Below are 20089 nucleotides of genomic sequence, written 5' to 3' on the forward strand. Positions count from 1 at the left end.
TAACTTTTAATAGATCTGGCTATTATTTAAAGTGTTTTCTCTTCATAAATGAAGGTTGCTTTTAAATTTAAACAGATTCATGTCACATAATATATTCAGTGACTTTTAGTGTGTCTGCATGACTTCAAAGCAAGCTGCTACTTTCATAAAGCAGAGTGAAAATGTTTCTGGAAACAAATGAACAGGTTAGTTTTATATATTAAAATTCTAAAGGATGTGTAAAGAAATGAACATATTTTCCTATTCAGAATATTTTTTCATACAATATTTTATATTATACTGAAGTGTTTAATTTGACAAATGTTACAAAGTATACCTGTTCATATGAAAGTTTCATGTTCTTTCTATTCTCTGCTCTCTCTCTTCTCAGAGGCTGGATGTGATATTTATGATTAGTAGTTTATGTTTAAGAAAGCCTTTACTTATTTGAAAGGTTTGAAATAACCATCTTTAATATGATTAGCTGAATCTACATGTATATATTTAAGCCCTTAGATTTACTGCATTTAGCCTGCTTGTTTCTGTTTTAATTAGATGTTCAAAATGTTTACTTTAAAGCCTTGTCTTTTCATGCTGTTTTGTTATGTTACATCTATAGCTTAGAAGAATAGTATGGCTGCATAACCTAACAGAGTCATTAGTAAAATATTCAAAAAGTAGATTTAAAATTATATGTATGCACATTGTTGTACATTCAGTCCAATATATATGATGCTGTTTAAGTTACTATTTAATAATATAATTATACTTTATTCATGTATATTAACTAGTGTTAAAACCTTACAGCTTATAATATTTCATTTTGAATAGTTCCTGTACTATTATTATCTAGTTAATAGATGCATCTCCAGACTGAATTGTTTTTCATTTTGAGATATGGTTGCTTGGTAGTTGTTTTTTGCTTTATTTGAACTATAACTAAATACTCATTCTACAGGTATTAGTGCTTTTATCATACTAATGGTCATGTTGATTAATGAAATTATCACTAAAGTACTAAAGAAGGTTCAGTAGATAGTGCATGACTATTATCTTTAGTTCAGTAATGCTATGCTTATTTACTTATATTATAATGTTACCAGTTGGTTTTGTTATACTTATATATGTTATCTTACATATCTTTCAGTTTTAATTGTATTACTTCTTATGATAGAGTGTTCTAGTTAAACAGAGTGTGATTTATTTATTATTTACTTGTTTCTCTTTCTCTTGAAATACTTGAGGAAATACATTTAATCACTATAAGTTTCAATTTAAGGATAGGCGCTTTAGATTAGTATTAGAAGTAGGGATTAAGCATGTTGGACGTCTTGAAATTAGTTAATTTTGTATATATTTTTAGTAATATTACTCTGACTTTATGTTATGTTAGGCTTCCTTTGAGTAATTTGTATTCTAACTTGAGGTTATTATTATCTATAATTACAATGTTTTTTTCATGTTCTTCTGCTCTTCCTTTATCACAGGGGGATTGGTGGGTAGGCACTAGGGTTAGGATAAAGGTTATTATTATACATTTCATGGTTCTTAAAAAAACTTTTTTCTTTTTTTTCAACAAATGTTATTTGATCACTTGCTTGAATACTTAAAGACTGTTTTTTCTTTTATTTTTTTTCTTCTTCTTTTTAATGTTGTGTTGGATTTACACCTTGAGTTCACTTTTATAGCATCAATAATGATTATACTTGTAGAATATGCCTGTTGACATAATTTTAGATTCTTGGAATGTTAGAGGCATTCAAGATAAAGCGAAAAAGTCACTATTATTTCATATGATCTTTAAATCACAGGCTAACATTTGTTTTATTCAAGAGACCCATATTTCACGTATTGATTGGAATAAAGAGTTAAAAAAAAATGGATCAAAAAGATTATAGCTTCAGGTGACTCATCTAACTCCAGAGGTGTAGCTATAATCATTAAACAAAAATTCATTGGGAATATTATTGATGAGAAATTTGATGATGAGGGAGGTGGTGCTTATTTACCGCTTCTATTGCTGGTTTGGACAAACCCTTATTAATTTTAAATCTATATGGCCCATGTAATTCACAACATTTGTTCATTTTAAAAATTTACAATATTCTTGCATCCTATAAGGATCATCATATTATAGTGGGTGGTGACTGGAATGCAGTTATAAACCCTGTAATTGATCGTTCCCGCTCTACTGTCACCTATAATCTTCAATCTACTCTGGCTATAAATGATTTGATGACAGAATATAATTTAATAGATCCCCTCCGCACTGTTAAAAATATAAACAAGAATGATATATATACTTATTATTCTAAGTGCTATCATTCGTGGTCCAGATTAGACTTCTTTCTAATTTCAGATTATATTTCAAAATATATTGTGGACTTTACTACAGAACCCAGATTCTTTTCGGATCACTCAAGAATTTCACTAAAATTGAACATAAAACCCAATATCAAAAATAAAACTATGTTTAATAAGTGGACCTTAAATAATAACTTATTGTCAAATGAAGATATTTGCAAACAAGCTTCAGAAATCCTAAATGAAATGGTGGATAGTCTTGAATCATCAGACATTCCTTATGACATACAATGGGCTGCATGTAAAGCAATATTAAGAGGTTTATTTATTAGTAAAGCTGCTTTTTTCAAAAAACAATACTTTAAGAAAGAGGAATTCTTAAAATCAAGAATTTCTTCGTTGGAAAATCATCTTAGTCTGAACTATGATGCTACTTTAGAAAAACAAATTTTTGATTGTCAGAAAGATTTAATTCTGCTTCACCAAAATAACCTCTTCTTAGCTGAACAAAAGCTACTTGCTTCATATTCAGAGTGGGCCCAGGTTCCATCTAAATTGTTAGCGAGAATTATTAAAGTTAACTTCAGAAATCCAAATATTACATCTTTATCTTATAATAACAGATTATATAATACTGATGAAGAGATTATTCAACTTTTCACCTCTCTTTACACTGAGTTATATTCAGGTTCTTCTAATTCTGTTAAAGATAATCACTCAAAACTCTTTTTAGACTCTTTGCAGTTCCCTAAACTTAATGATAATCAGCAAAACTACTTTCTACCCCTATATCGGTACAAGAAATCTCGGATTCAATAGATAATCTTAAATTGGGTAAATCTCCGGGACCTGATGGTTTTACTCCAGAATTTTTCAAAACTTTCAAATTGGTAGTTCTTCCCTTTCTATTTAAAGCTTACAATCATATAAGAGTTAATGATATCTCAGATATTCATTGGAACACATCCAAAACCATTCTAATTCTAAAAAATAATAAAGATAAATCTGACCCAGTAAATTATAGACCCATTTCTTTAATTAACATGGATATTAAGATTCTGTCATCTATTCTGGCTAACAGATTGAAACGGATTTTACCCTCAATTATCTCATCAGATCAATCAGGTTTTATGTCTCAGAGACATGCTTGGGATAATACTCTATCTTTAGAGACTATACTTCATCTCATTAAGAAAAATCCAAACCCTATATATGCCTTGATTATAGATGCATCAAATGCCTTTGACAGAGTATGTTGGAACTTTCTATTTCAAACTATGTTATGTTTTAATATTCCCTTATTCTTTATAAATTTTTAAAAGTTTTATACAAGAATATGTTTACTAGACTATACATTAATGGTCAATTTTCTGCTCCGATAAAGATCACTAAAGGAACGAGACAGGGTTGTCCATTGTCCCTTTTCTTTTCAACATTTACTTAGAACGTTTGCTAGTGTTTATTACTCAAAATACTTTTCATAACATCCCTAGAATTCTTAATACTAATATTCATTTCTCTGCTTTTATGGATGATTTAGTAATCTACTTTCAAACTCCATTATCTGATTACAGAAAGATAATGAATTCTATTGATTATTTTTCTTTGGTTTCCAACTATCTTTTAAATTCTACAAAAACTCATATTTTTCCCTTAAATCATTTAGCACACAAATCTTTTTGTTTCCAGACGATCATTTTCAGTTTACTTATAATATAAAATATTTAGGAATCAATTTAGAACACAATAATAAATCTTCCTTTCAAAATAATATTAATAAATTATGGAACTCTATATTGTCTGATATGGACAGATGGAAGCATCTAAACCTTTCATTTCTTTCAAGGGTGGCCATTATTAAAATGAATATTCTGCTTAAATTTCTTTACCAATTCTCATCATCTGATCAGATAATTTCAAAAATTTTTGAGTCTGTAAATAAAGCTTTGGCAAAATTCATATGGTTCCCTAAATCTGTTAGAATTTCCTATTCTAGATAGGCATTTTCAAGGACAAGGGAGGTTTGGGTTTACCTAATCTTTATCTCTATTATTTGATTGTCTCATCCAATAAACTTCTTACTATCTCTAAATTCAATAATACTTCTTATCCAAATCACTCTTTATGGATAAAATTATGGTATAATTATGTCATTTCTAATAATTTAAATCCTGAAGCTATTCCCTTTATCTCTCTGGATAGTTTATTTATTAAAAATATATCTACAGTATTTAAACAAAAGATTAGAGATTTCCAAACCTTACTCAAAATGTGTAAACTAGAAAAGATCTCGCACCATGTTCAGCCAATTCATCTAAACCCAAATATATTATTGGACAATAAACTTTTGAACTTAACAAACTATCCTTTAATTAAAAATCTAAAAGTAGGAGATGTTTTAAAATATCTTGACTTGCCTTTATCTGACTGGCGTAAGTTATTGAAAGTAAACTGGAATTACTCACCAATTCTTACACAACTAAGAGCAATAATTAAAAACAAATTTGTATCTCTGGTCCCCATAGACTCACAATTGAAAAACCTTAACACGATTATTAAAATACTTTCATCATCTGATAAAATGCTCTCAAACTCATATAAATTAATTAATTCTTTAATGATGGACCACAACTGTCTTTTATCTAATGTTTGGTTGAATTATAATTCCCAATTGTCAGAATCTCAGAAAGTCCTGGCTATTAGACACACTAAGGAATTTATCCCTTTTAAAAAATTAGCATACACACAATTAATGATTAATAATGATGCCTACTTTACCCCAATCAAATTAAACAAATTTAACCCAAATAAGTCCCCTTCGTGTTCATGCTGTTCTCATCCCCAAGCAGACCTCCTTCATATTCTATGGTATTGTCATTTTTCTCACAGACTGTGGACATCTTTGAAAGTCAGACTGCAGAAAATGGGATATCAAAAATCCACATTGACGTGGAAATTTGCTATTCTGCATATTCCATTGATTCATCTTTCAAAAGTTGATATTCATGTTATCATTTTTATTTGCTCATTACTAAAACTTTATATAATACAAAATTGGATTGATCGTTCTAAATTAAAATGGGTTACTTTCCAGAAAATGGCTTTTAAATTTATTGATGCTCAAAGATACTTAGGTGGAAGTCCAAAAAAAAAAGCTATTAGAAAGGTTGTGTTAGAAAAGGTTCTAAACATATTAAATAGTTAATGTTAAATATATATTTTTTTCTCTCAGGTTGCCTAACTTGTATATAGTGTACATATGGTGTATGTTTTATTTCTAAATAACTTATCAAAATCTCATGAAGGTTGTTATCACTAGATGAATTGTTATATGTTCATTTATGCCTTCTTGTTATGTATAATCTTTTAATTGTCTTGCTATTCATATAATTAATAAAAAACTTTTTGAGAAAAAAAAAGTTCTTGAAATTCATATTCATTACTTCACTAATGCTTTCTACCCATCTTAATCTTTGATGACTTCTCCACTGAATCCTAGTCTTGCATTTTGTGGCCAAAGTTTTTGAGTTTCTGTTTTGCTATCATGCTTTCCAGTGAATAGACTCAGTTTATTTCCTTAAGTATTGACTGACTGGATCTTTTTACATTCAACAGAATTCTGAAAAATTTTCTCCATCACTATGGTTCAAAAGCATAGATTTTCCAGTGCACAGCCTTACTTATAGTCAAAGTTGTAAAGCTATTTAAGCAATAACCCACGCCTGGGGTGTGGGTAATGCTGGATTTACCCACGGTTGGTGTGGTTTGGTCATGAGGGCAAAGCCAGAGTGGCCAAACAAAGACAACCGTGGGTAAATCCAGCATTACCTACACCCAGAAGTGGTTATTGTATTAATGACATTATTTAAGAAAAAAATACTTACTTTTCTTAAATAATGGCATTGTATAATGTCTCCATGCTGCCCTTCCGCAGCTGTCTGGTATTCTGTGGCAGTTTTGATGTACTGCGCATGTGTATGCTTATGCAGTACATCAGAGCTATGGGTGGAAGCAACGGAGAAAGCAAGATCTCCGTTGCTTTTTACAAAGTGTCTCACCATGTTAAAGGAGCTTAGCATAGTGAGACAGCTTTAAAAAAAGAAAGGAAGATCTCTGTTACTTTTTTTAAAGCTGTCTCGCTATGTTAAACTCAACATAGCGAGACAGTTTCTAAAAAGCAACGGAGATCTTGCGTTTTCCATTGCTGTAAAAAAAAAAAAGACATACTAATGGAAAAAGTCCGGGCGACCGGACCTTTTTCCATTAGTATAAGTCTTTGATTTACAACGTGCACGCTGACCAATCAGTGTGCACATTTTGGAATATTAATGGGGGGGGTCATTGTATAAATGTTATTAAACTATAGCTTTGAATGCAAACACCTGTTGAAAATGTGATGTCATTGCTCTATGAAATGTGATCTAGATTTGTCATATTTTTCTTTCCAAGAAAAAAGGAAGCATCTTTTAACTTCATGACTGTACTCATTATCTGCAAAGGTCTTTGAACCTAAGAAAATAAAACATGTTACTGCCTCCACTTTTCCCCATCTATTTGCAAAGAATTGATAAGGCTGGCTGATATAATTTTTTTACTTTTTTATGTTAAGCAACAAACCAGAGTTTGAACTTTCTGCTTTCAACTTCATCTACAGGGTCTTCAACATATCCTTACTTTTGGCCATAAGAGTGATATCATCTGCATATCTAAGGGTGTTAATATTTCTCACAACAATATTTATTCCTGCATCTTATCTTATCTACAGCAGCACTTCACATGACCTATTTGGTGTAGAAATTAAATAAGTAGGGTGACAATTTGCAGCCTTGTCACAGTTCTTTCTTGAATATTCCATATCTAGTTCAGTTGCTTCTTCTGTATACAGGAATAGCTTGGAAAATGGACGTGTGCAAGATAAAATGTGAGCCAAATAAAAGAAAACAAAATGAGAAATAAAGTTAGAATGTACTGCCTCACTAATGGATATGACAATGAAGACCAGGTGAGAATGCTTTGCAGCAGTAATGGAGATGTAAAAACAGCCATGTATGGGGTGTAGAGGAAAAAATAATGTGCATTGAGTAACATGTAGTTAGAAGCTTGAGAGGGTGATTTCACCTGCACTATCCCAATTTTGTAGACTATCTGCTGAAAAGACCATTTTCCAAAGACATATAAAAGAATGTTAATGTTGAACTGAAATATGAATGTGAGGTGTTTGTTAGTACTACTGAACTGAAAAGAGATGATATATTGCAGTCTAAAAATGCATTAGAGGCACTGAGATAAGTGGGAAACATGCTTTTGAGATGAAATGCTGAAAATTAACAAGAAGATACTGAATTTAAATTAGAACGTGGCATAGGGTGCAATAATACATTCGGATTAGGAAGCATAGAAATGGAATTTTGTGCATATTGATTAGCATTTTATGGTCACTATGTGTGACAATTAGATCAAATGTTTCTAATGTGAACATAAAACTGAAAAGCATAACATCATTTTATCACACTGTAGCACACAAATAAATTGTACTAGCGTTTTGAGTTATTGGTCTGTCAGAAGCTAGGAATTGTAAAATAAACTTGGTGGGAAACCAAAACATCTATGTTTACAACAGCAATCACTGCCATGGAGACATTTCAAATAATGTGCAGGACCATAGCAATGACAGCTTTCATCACTCCACTGATGTATTTATAGGCTGATGGCTTTTGTCAAACATACAGCAAAAGAAAAAAATTGATGCAGGCCAATGATGTATGCTCCACAAAAGAGAAGTAGCAGTCACACTGTAGAACAGCTGAAACTAAAGGGAACAGAAAAGCTAGGTGTCATTATAAGCAAGCTGTGGTTGATATTGTAAAGAAAGAGAATATTTTTATGTTAATCTCCAATACTTGAATAAAGTGATTAAAATATGATTATCCTTTATTTTCACTACTAGATGCAAACTAGAGATTCTGGCAGATAAAGCTAAATTAAGAAATCTCTAAATTAAGAAATCTCTAATTTGCCATTAGAAAGGTAGATTTCTTATACTTTTCTGTATTATTTGCAGTGGATGTGTTCTAAAGAGCTCTTGCACAAATAAATGAAGTCTTGGTAGGCCTAATAAATATAACTTCTATCCTACTATTATGGGGTCAGATGCAAAACGATCACAACAATGAACTGAAACAGCTGTTGAAAAAATGTAAGCAGCATAATTTAAAGTTAAGTAAGAGCAAATAAAAATAAATGTGACACAACTGACATATATGAATCATATTCTATAGTCAGAGAAACTGAACCTTAATACAAAAAAGGTCAGAAGTGAAGTTCAAATGCCAAAGACAGAAGACAGGCATGCATTACAGAGGTTTTCAATAATGATGATGTATATTGAAAAATGTATACCTAACATGTTTCAGATTACTTATTACAATAAGAAACCTGGTACAACAAGACATAGCCTGAAAAATTACTATGAAAAAGAAAATAGTTCTTAAATGCTCATAAAACTAGTTATAAATGCACCAATATTAAAGTGATAAGGTGTGACATGGCTCAGTTGTACTGCAAGCAGATGCAGGTCAGAATAATTTAGGAGCTGTGATCTTACAAAACAATGTTTCAGTTACCTATGGAGTCAGAACATTTACCAGTGCACAGGAGTATCCTTATCTCACTTGTCTGAGGGTTAGGTATCAGCCACTTGGACTGAGACCATCAATATTCCAGAACAGACTCCAATTATTGCCTAACTAGGGAAGTATAGGGCCTCCTTCCCTCAATGGAAGCCATGTTATGCCGAGTAGAAGGTAAGGGCACTACTTTTATTGCCAAAAACTTCCCCAGGTGTTGATGTGAACACTGCATCACAATGAGGCATCTTATACCTTCCCTTGATGTCCCACCTGCATGCCCCATGCAGATTACCATCACCTGCTTGAGAATACAAGGGCTGCATCCCCTTTGCATTGATGTTGCCTAAGACTTGTTTTAAAGAGGAGCAGTTGGTCAGTTGAAAACCACCTTCCCCTCTCCCAGGAAGAGAGAACAGGCACAAGATAGATGTTCTTCCTCTCCACCTGTGTCTTTCAGTGTCCAATTAAACTTGAGTTTTCTGTGCTATAGACATACAGATAAACCAATGAAAATTTCAAAAGGAAAACACAAACTCCAAAAAATGAAAAGGCTCCATAAAACGAGGGTCCAAACACAGGGTTTAATACAAGTGAAGCGCTTTTCGTCTACCAAGACAAATGGATAGACTTCATCAGACCAGGGTCATTTTTTGGACCATAGACATGCTTAATCCTAGTCACAAAATCAGGCTAATGCATTAAAGAAATATGCTCAAATAGAAAAGGAATTGTTAATAACAGGGTATAGATGTAAACAATTCCTTGAGTAAGTGTACGGTAAAAAAGTTTAGGTGGAAAGAGACTAGAAAGTCTTGCAAAGGCATATTTAGAATGCCTTTGCACAAAGCATCCTAGCAAGGCAGGAAGGAGGTACAATGGAGATCTAAATAAAGGAATGCATAACCCCCTCTCCAATGTGCAGCATTATCCCTGCTCTCCCTGGCACCCCACAACACCCAGATCAATATTTTCTTGTTTTATTGCACCTATTTCTTACTATTTTGCTTTTTTTCCTGTGTTCATTCAACACACACCCTAACTGGACAAGACTGCATTATAAAAGCAGTGGCGGACATAATTAAATTAGGCCAGGAGTCTGGGGCTGCTAGACTCCCAGAAGCTATCAGGTTCTAGATGTTCCTCTTGTTACCTTTGCTGCTCTTTCCATTGTGGCCATCACATCTACTTTACAGTCCAAAATGTGTGGGTCACTGTTCCTTGCTATCCCATGGTGTAAGCAGTGAATCTTGTAAATAGTGAGTTATATAGAGTAGAATATATAGCACCCCTTTTGTAGGGCACTACAGCTGCAGTTGTTAAGAAAAGACATACCGTGTGGCATTCATTCATTTATTCTTAAAGTAAAGAAAAGCTGCTGCTGTGTTCTCAAACATCTCAGTTTGCATGTAAGTGTAAACATAAACAAAATACACGTAGGAGGATAGACTTCAGTTCACCATCCTTTAAGATCATTTTATTGCTGGAATCGCAACATGCAGTTTCTTTCAGGACCTCATCTGACTATTAGATTTTACATTAAAAATATAAACCCTAGATGAAGTTCAGCATTAAATACCCTAAAAAACAATTGGGTCTATGTATGACAGAAGTCAGTCAATAGGAGGTCTCAGAAGTATAGAACACTAGAAGGGCACCAGACTGAAGAGGGGAGGAAAGCCACTACTAAGTAGCCCTGCTGTCGATGATACAACAAAGTCCGAGCAAGGTGTTGACAACAAATGTCTGGAAAACTTCCGGAACTTCAACAAATAGAACACTCCAAATGAAGTGAAAAAGTTGCTTTCTAGATCTGCCCCTGTAAACACTCATAAAGGGTCTTATGTTTGCAACTTTAACAAAACAACACCAACACACTTGCCACTAATAACAAGTGAGAATGTGCAGAAGAAATAAGATAGAGAATGCCTACTGGTTAAGACTAGACCTATCTGCCTACAGTGATGAACTGCTGTTTTTTTTCCCCTTTTTTTTTGTAGCTTGATCTGTCTAAGACTTGGTCATTAGATCTATCTGAACTCTATACATCCATGGCCGGCCTTAGGCATAGGCAAACTAGGCAACCACCTAGGGTGCTGTACAGAACGTCTGTATACAGGGAGCAACTTGCAGGTATTTATTTTTCCAATTATGCTGGCAGCAGAACCATAGGGCGAAGGGGAGGGGTGAGCACACTCCCACTTTTGTAGCTGCAGCCTGCAGGTTGGCCAGGAGGCTTCGGCAATTAAATGACGATGAGTCTTCTCCTTTAAGATAGAACATGCGTCTCATACACGCACGCCAACGTAGATGTAAAGGCGTTCTGCAATCGCGCAGAAGTTAAACTAGTAGTAAAGTTAAAAGATGGGTTAAGTCGATATGTGCGCGTGTGGCCGTTCATTTTAAAAAGAAGGTAAGTGTGTGTGTGTGTGTGTGTGTGTGTGTGTGTGTGTGTGTGTGTGTGTGTGTGTGTGTGTGTGTGTGTGTGTGTGTCATTTAAACTGGGCTTCTGTATGTGAGGAAAACTGTATGTGTATGTACGTATGTGTATGTATGGAATTTGAATTAAGTCTTTCTGTTTGAGAGGTAAAGTGCATGTGCTACTGTTTGAGAAAGTACGTGTGTGTGTGTGTATGAGAAAAAAGGTGCATGTCTGTGTGTTTTATGAGATGGTGTGGAATTTAGATTAGTTGGAAATGGGTACTATGGGGCTGACTGAAAGGTATAATGGGTAGTAAGTATTGATAATCTCCCAAATCATTGTAATATAATGTCTTGCCTAGTTGGGAAGATTTAATCAGTTTGTTTAAGGTAGGTATGTGGTAATGTTTAAGTAATGCGCCATTTTCTGCTTCGCTTCTTTGAGTATCTGATACCAAACAGCTGGGCCTAGTCTAGCAAAGGCTTTCTCCTGTGGTGGTTTTTAAAAAGAGGTCTGCATGTGTATAGTGAGAGGGCTTACGTTATAGTTTATCATGGGGACGGTGTCCCATTTTTATCAGGGTGTAGATTTGATTTCTAATCCTTCACTCTGGCATACATTAGGCAAAAAGGGATAAGGTTGTTCTGATGTAGATGAAGGGCAAAGAGAGAGTATGATGAGAAGGGTGCCATTATGAATGCTGTACAGGCTAGAAGAATGACTTGATAGAACCAGGGAAAGAAAAGCACCTTGTGATAGTACTAGTGGGCCAGTTCTTAAAGTCCAAGACAGCAGCTAGCCTTGAGTAATTTGCCTTTTTAATGGAATTTTTCTGCTATATTTAGGTATGCTAGAACATAGCACTCTCAATTCTACTCTGCAGTTCCTCCCTTGGCAATCTCCACTGTGACTCACACTGTGAGGGTCTCCTAACAAGAACAGTTGTGTGCTCCTTCCTTACATTGTGCCAGCTTCAAGAGTTGGCACGTGTCTGCACTACAGACTTGAAGGTTTGTGAGGTGCCATCATACAGCATCTCATGAAAGATTTTGCTCGGCTAATCTCCACTTTCCCATGTTGCTGCACTAATTGTTTGTGTGCTGGGCAGGCCATGCAGGTGCACACTGAGGATGTGCTCCTCAGGGGTGGGGGTGTAGGTCTGGTATCTGTGCAACAGAGACTACTTCCGGGTGTGCTTGGTTTTGTTACAAGAGAGTTCCCACCCTGTTCCATATGAGGATACAGGAGAAGAGCTGTTGTGGCCAAATGAAACAAACTCTAAAGTCTTGCCTGCCAGGTAGATGTCATCCTTGATCAATAAACCAAACTAGTAGGTTTTGGCAGCTTATTCAAACTTGGGCGAGCCTTCTGCTCCCATATTTCCATACTCTGGAACAAACTACCTATCTATATCAAACAAAGCTCCTCATTAGCACTCTTCAAGAAAAATCTTGATGATTGGATGGGAGATAGAAAATTCACCCTTGGGATCACTTCTGTGGCTCTGCTTGACAGGGGAACAGGAAAATAATTGTCTTGGGTGACAAAAGCCAGGGTACCGTTTGGCTAGGCTTATATAGGCCCTAGGGCCAATAGCTTAGTACCTACCTATGAACCTACGTTGGCCCATTTTCAGCCAGGACCCATTTATAAAATAGAAAAACAGTTCAGATAAGCCTACATCCATTTTTTAAACCACATCCTACTAAAGGTAATGGTGGTAGTGCTCTATTCATAGCAGACCAGGCGTTCCTTTCCAGTCAGTACTCCCTAGTTCATCCTATGGAATTCCTAGCTGTCATCTGGGATTGTAAAAAATTTAGACTGCAATTCATAGACTGACACTGAGAACTTGCACAGTGCTAATATTCAGAAGTTCTGATGACTGATATCCATCCTTCTCTAACACCTTCCAGACTCTTCTATCCTTTACCACCAAATCTAGGTACTACTCTTTTTTTCTCAGTATTTTTTTTTATAACATAAAACCCTTTCTCTCTCTTTATTTGGGTTTTCTCATACCCACTACTGTATGTATTATAATTGTTTTTCTTTACTCTAATAACTTTTTAGTATAACTTCTTTTTTACGGTAATATTTTCAGAGTTTATAACCTGCATATCATAATTTCTTTTTACCAATGTTTTCACTTTATGTGATTTTAAATGTCTTTTTTTTACATATGTATAACATTGTCACTATGTATATTTGGAGTTTTTCTCCCTGGGCCTCTACTGAAAATGGACATATATCCAGTTAGACTAGCCCGATCAACAAATGTAAAATAAAAATAAATAAAAATAAATAAAAATTCTCTGCATGCAGTGGCTTACAACTAAAAAGACATGCATTATGCATCATTTCTGAATTTCAACACTTTTTTACAGGGATGCAAATTGGCATTGCACTATTTGTCTAAGTCTCTGCTATAAGCAATCCTGCAGCCTCTTCCTAGTGGGGCAGCTTGGTATACATCTTGTATGGATGTGCCTAGGGGCCATCCTTACTAGGCACCCAAACCCATCAGTTGTCACATTTCCTACAGATGTAGCTCTGTCTGTACTTAGAATGAGTAGCTCAGTGATCTCCGTCATGGTTACTGACCCCAAACGCCTTGTGGAAGAACTTCATTTCTGCCATTTGCTTTTATAATCTCATTTGTTTGATCACTACATGAGAGGCTTTTACACCAGGATGTGGATTAGGAAATAGCTTGGTGAACTATTAGTTTTGTCCAGAACTTGGCTCTTGCTTCACCATTCTAGCACAGTCTGGTACAATGGCCTAAGCTCTGTCACAGCTGCAGTCATCAATTTGTTCCCTTCACTCTTGCCTATGAACAAAACACCAGGTTAGTTAAATGTCTCCTCCTTATCATAGCTGTTTGCCTTTCACCTGCCAAGAACAGTCACCTTTTCTTCCAGAAAATAATTATATGCTTTGGAAGAGCTAATTTTCATTTTAGCTGCTTCATACTCTATAGAATACTTTCCAGTGTTTGCTGGCAATCCTGTTAATGTGAGGTCATGAAGACAATATCATTTACAAGCAGGAAAATTAATGTCCCAAGACTGGATATTCTTCAAATCTTAACTCTATCTTGCAATCCTGTCCTAGAAAACAGTGAACAGGAGGGAGAATTGAGACCATATCTATGGTTGAATCATCTACTGATCTGAACATGTTTGACTTGATGTTGTGTGTGTACACAACTACACCTGCTTAAGTACAGGGACCAAATAGTATGTAACTACATTCCTAGGACACCAAGACCCCATACCTTAGAGAAGGCGTTCAGAGTGTATACATTTATATGGCTTCTCCAGATCCACTATGCAGAGCATACTGGTGAATTCCTATTTGTGCAAGGATGAAGATGTTGCTGTGATGGACTCAACAATGCTTCTCTCTGAGATTCATCTATCAGAAGAACTCTCTCTGGCTATCCCAGCTGTGAAGCAGTAACTCTGTCTAGTTAGAACACACCCTTCTGTCCCTTTTTCTGAAGGTAGGAATCACAGTCGTTAATGGTTAGTCTAGGGGTTCTGTTTCCTATTCCTTTCACACAACATGGGCACAAAACGTGTACAAACAATGACATCCAAACTACCCTGCTTTTTAGCATTTTCAGATGGATTCTATTAATTTGTGTAAACTCAACAGTTGAATTATTGCAAGGCCCTCCTCTACAAAAATGGATCCAATCCCAAGAGCTGCTTCTGACTGTGCATCCACAAAGAAAGACTAGCATGTTCAGAAGTTTCTTAAATTGTTTCCTTAACCTTCTAACAGTGTCATCAGTCATGGTCTGAGTGTTTTGCACCCTTGCTGGGAGCAGTATAGACAGTGTCCACCATCAGTCACCTAATGGTTTGCCAGCAATTCTGTGATGCTATTCAAAGTCATTCTCCATGGTCTTGAAAAACTTTTCTCATACTTTGGCTTTCACTTTTGTGGTTGTCACAGCTTTTCTGGATTGTTGGAACCATCTGACCCCTACTAGATATACACAGCAGACCTTGGTTAATTTTTACACAAATCTTGTTCTAGCAATGTTCAAAGTTAAAAAGTGCAATATTTAAAATCTATCCCTATTTTTTCAGCCATTGTATCCACATTGTTAGGCTTTGTCCAGATTTTTTGCACTAAGAGATTGACAGTTATACATACCTCTCAACTCATATTTTGGCCCATTCCTCATAAAAGTTGTGGTTTTCTGGCAAATCATTGAGGATTTAAATAACTAGATGTCATACATTTGAGTTTCACCCTTCATTTCCTTCAGAAAATGCATGTTAAGACAAATGCTGTTATTGTAGCAAATTTCTAGGTCTATAAGTGCAATATTTATAATCTGCCCCTGTTTGGGGCCCTTTGTCTTCCCCATAATTTTAGCCTTTGTTCAGATTTCTTGTACCAATGGATTGAGAGGTATGGAAGCATGGTATGTAGTGCCCTAGTTGCTGATTATTTGGTGCATTTTAAGGGGGGATAGGGGTTCTGCATTCCAAAGTGTGCCCTCCTTTGTTTAGGATACCTAGTAACTATGAACTTGTTGGTTTCTCAGTCATCCTCTATTGCAATACTACCAGCTTACCAATTGTTTCTTTAATATAGGCAATTAATTATTCAAGGGCAGCAGGCACTGAATTTGTAGATGAAATACTGAAATGTAAAATTTTTTGCTAGTAACAGCCTCTTCATTAGTTACACATCTCTTTAATGTAGAATTATTCATAAGAATTTTACTTCTGCAGATATTGTCCTTATTGACTGGCAGTGGTGGGTTGTAATGACAGATGTTTGAGAGGCCTTTTATGGTTAAAATATTCTGAAATGGGTAGTTTTGTCATTATTGGTTCATGCATTTTGTTATATTTTGATATCATCTTGGTATATTTCTTAACCTGCAAGACGTGCCAAGAAAGAATATCACTATGCACTATGCACTATGTATGATGCACTATGCACGGTGCATGATGCACAATGCACTATACCTATATAGTGTTAATGATCAGGTGTCTTCCCATGCCCTTAACTGAATGATATAACAGTCTAGACACCAGTATGTAACTCTAACTTAATTGTTTTTTAATTTTGTGTTTGTTTTCTGACTAGAAGAGTGGACTGATCCAAAAAAGACTTATTTCAGCCACTGCCTGGGCTCACAACTGCAAGCAACATTTTCCAAAAATTAAAAATGCTTCACTTTAGTTTTATATAGCATGGGTAAGAATGACTGTGCAGGAAAATTAATGTTTTAATGAAAAAAGTGGTGGTTGTGAATATGTCTAAGACTGTGTTATAGCAGTTGTTGTGAATATGCAGGTATTCAAGAGTTAGGGTCAGATAAGGATTAGATAAGAGGATAGAGTCAGTGTTATGCATGTTTTGTGTTGTCTGTATTCTGTGTCCTTCTGTCTTGTGTAGTAATATGTTAGGCAGAGTTTTTACTAATGAAATTTGTAGGGTTAAGGAAAAGTAAAGAGGTTGGGGGGGGGGTTGTATGTGCTAACCCTAAAAGTAACCCTAACCCTAACCCTGCCCCTGCCCCTAACCCTACAAATTATGTTTCTAAAAGTCCTTTCCCTAACAGTGTCACTACCAAGACAACACTTGATCTCAGGTTTATAGTAGGACTTAAGTGATATAGGGCTTTTTAAGCGGGAGAGACATATTCAATGTTTGATTCAGTCTTTTGAGTTTTTCAGTGTCTCCTTTTTAAGGAACATGGCAGAAGTCATTGTAACAGGATACATTGGAGTCTGCTGTACACCTGTATGAAGGACATACACACTTAGGCTAAAGAATTCAGCTTTCAGGTGAGGGTCTGCATAGACAGACTGTAAAAACAGTGGAAGTGTTGTAACAGGACATTGATTAATGCAAAGTAAAGATTATTGAGAGTTGTATTTGAAATTGTCAGCACCTGTGTTTGTCTTGTTTATTAACACCTAATCTGAGCATTTTTGTTCTCAACGCTGAAAGACTGAACTGTTTGCTTTGTGTTTATGGGTTTTTTGCTGTGCCTTATTTTCATCATGCTGAATTGTTTGGACAGCACAACTACTATTTTTTATCCAAATATTGCAAAATATTAATCTATCTATCTATCTATCTATCTATCTATCTATCTATCTATCTATCTATCTATCTATCTATCTATCTATCTATCTCTCTTTTTCTTGTTTGTAGGATGCCAGACTGTTGCAACTCCCACATAGAGTTTCACGACTTTCACATTTCTTAGTTAAAAAAACCTAAGTCCAAAGACACACACCTTCTGAGAAAAGGGCAAGTGATTTTCGAACAAGATTGCACTGATGCATAGTTAGAACACTCTGACATCTGCTGATCATCTGCTTCATTAAGCTGACATGGTGACCACTGATGATCATACCACTTAACGTGTGAAGATAACCAAACTTAACTCTCATGGAAGTTACATATAAAACGGGTAGAAATTTACTGGTGACCCACTGACACTGAGGTAAGATGTATGTGCCTTTGGTCACTTGGGTTTGTGAATTGATTCCGTGTGTTAGGGGTGATGGCTAGGAGGACAGGATGATACGATAACTGGTTGTCCCATGAGAGGGTGCAGGGTTTTCTTCTGCTTGGATAACCCTGGTGGAGACCAAGGACTTTGGAAGGTACATTCTATAAATAAGAAAAAGTGTAATGTGCGATACAAGGGTACATACATCATGCACAATGATAGCATTTAAACTGTTCCTTCATTTTGGGATCCTGACAAAACTCTGCAGAATGAGGAATTTGACTTTATGTCTGTCTGTCTACCACTTCCCATATGATCCCCTCTCTCTTTCTCTAGTTCCGAGAAGAAACAATGCTCTGCATTCTGAAATGTTGGAAGGCCTGTCTAATGAGAAAATATTCTGGTATTGCTCAGAAAGACGATACTGATGGACTTAGAGGGTGGGGGGAATGGGGAGTATGACAGAGGGTAGAATCAGTTGAGTATGAGATGGCAGGCACATTTAAAAATGTGTATGGAATCAAAAAAGTAGACAAAAACACAACAGTGTAAGGAATTTGAAAGTATAAATGGAATAGTATTTCAAACTAATGGAACGTTTGATTGTAATACAGAAGGGGTGGTTTATGGGCTAAAATGTCCGTGTAATAAATTTTATGTAGGAGAAACGAAAAGACAGTTCTCCTGCAGATTAAAAGAACATGTAAGAGACATAAAAAATAATAAAGAAACAAGCCCTATAGCAGTGTACTTTAATGAATGTCATAATGGTAACCCGTTAGGGTTACAAGCAACAGTTTTAGATAGGGTAGAGATGAATTTGTAAATGAGCGAACAACAAGCAAAATGTCTATTAAGAAAAAAAGAAGCTGTCATGATTTTAAAGTTCAAAACAATTAACCCTGTGGGTTTAAATCAAGAATGTATATGGAAAAGTGTGCATAATGCAGTACTGTGTGTTTTAATGGTTAATTGATTTATTTTTAATTGTTTAATTATGTAATGGGGTAATCTAGTGTGTATAAAATGGGGGGTTGTGATTATCTGAATGTATACTCTGATAAAGGTGAATCAAGCCGAGGTGCTAGAGAAAACAAGTTTCCTGGATTTGTTTTATTAAATATTCTACAGAATTGCACCGTGAGTGGTCTGGAGTTTGTGGTTCATCATATTTTCATTTTCCAGAAGTGGTTTTACAAAGTTTCATGGCCAGTGATACTTTTTCGGTGTTACCTAGAGTGTCTAGAGAGACTGCAATGGATTTAACACAAAAATCCATTGATAATTTATTGGTTTCTACTAATGGAGTGGTTAATTCGTCAGCAGCTCCAGCGTTGCAAGGCAGAGAGGAGATGAACAGCTCTATGAAGATGATGGCAGCAGTGCTTAACAAGTAGGAAGAAGAAAGGAAATTATGGCAGCAGAATCCTTTTTCGAAAATAGGAAGAAAGACTGAGGTAACAGTTACTCCAGATGTTCGTGAAATGTTCACACAAGTTGAAAAACTTAAAGAAACCTCGGTGAAGAGCTAGAAGTCACCCCAAAGGGGGCTTCGAGTTATGAAAAATCCATCGGCTCCTTTTGATTTAACATCAGTGGAAGATAGATTATTCCATGATAGATGGATAGCAGTGGCACATAGATGTAGCCTTGAATGGGTACATATCTTGGTTGAAAGAGATATGTTAAAAAGACAGAAACTAAGGGAAGAAATAAAAGGAGTGTGTAAGGACATTACAAATAAAACTACTAATGATGACCTGCAACAATTTTTGGTTAAAATTAATGAATAACTGGCGGTATTTGAAAAAGAGGTAATAGAAAGAAAAAAGAATAAACTGTTTTGAGATCTGAAGGATTACGACAACAAACAAGCCTTCTTAGTGGCCACCAATCCAAAAGCTAAACGTCAGCAAGTACGGTTTGAAGAAAGGAAGAATAACACTAATAGAGGAGGGCGTGCCTATACATCAGGGGAAAGTGGAGCTTCTACTACAGAAGGTGAATGCAATGGGGAAGAATTTCCAGTTCTTCCTAAACCAGGGAATGGAAACTATATGAATTAATTTTGTGGGATACAAGAGAGTCGGAAGCGGAGTTGGAATGGACAGGGATATCAGAAGGATAACAACACATACCAGCGTACATTCAAACATGGTAAATGGGACTGATTTACATGTTTTGTCATCACCTGATTGTGAGTATGTGGTTAATTTATCAAATTATACACTGTCAGACTGTGAGTTGAATGTTTTAGAT

This window comes from Protopterus annectens, chromosome 3.part1 (genome assembly GCF_019279795.1).
Source record: "Protopterus annectens isolate FY-2018-M chromosome 3.part1, PAN1.0, whole genome shotgun sequence".
In the NCBI taxonomy this organism is placed as follows: domain Eukaryota; kingdom Metazoa; phylum Chordata; order Ceratodontiformes; family Protopteridae; genus Protopterus; species Protopterus annectens.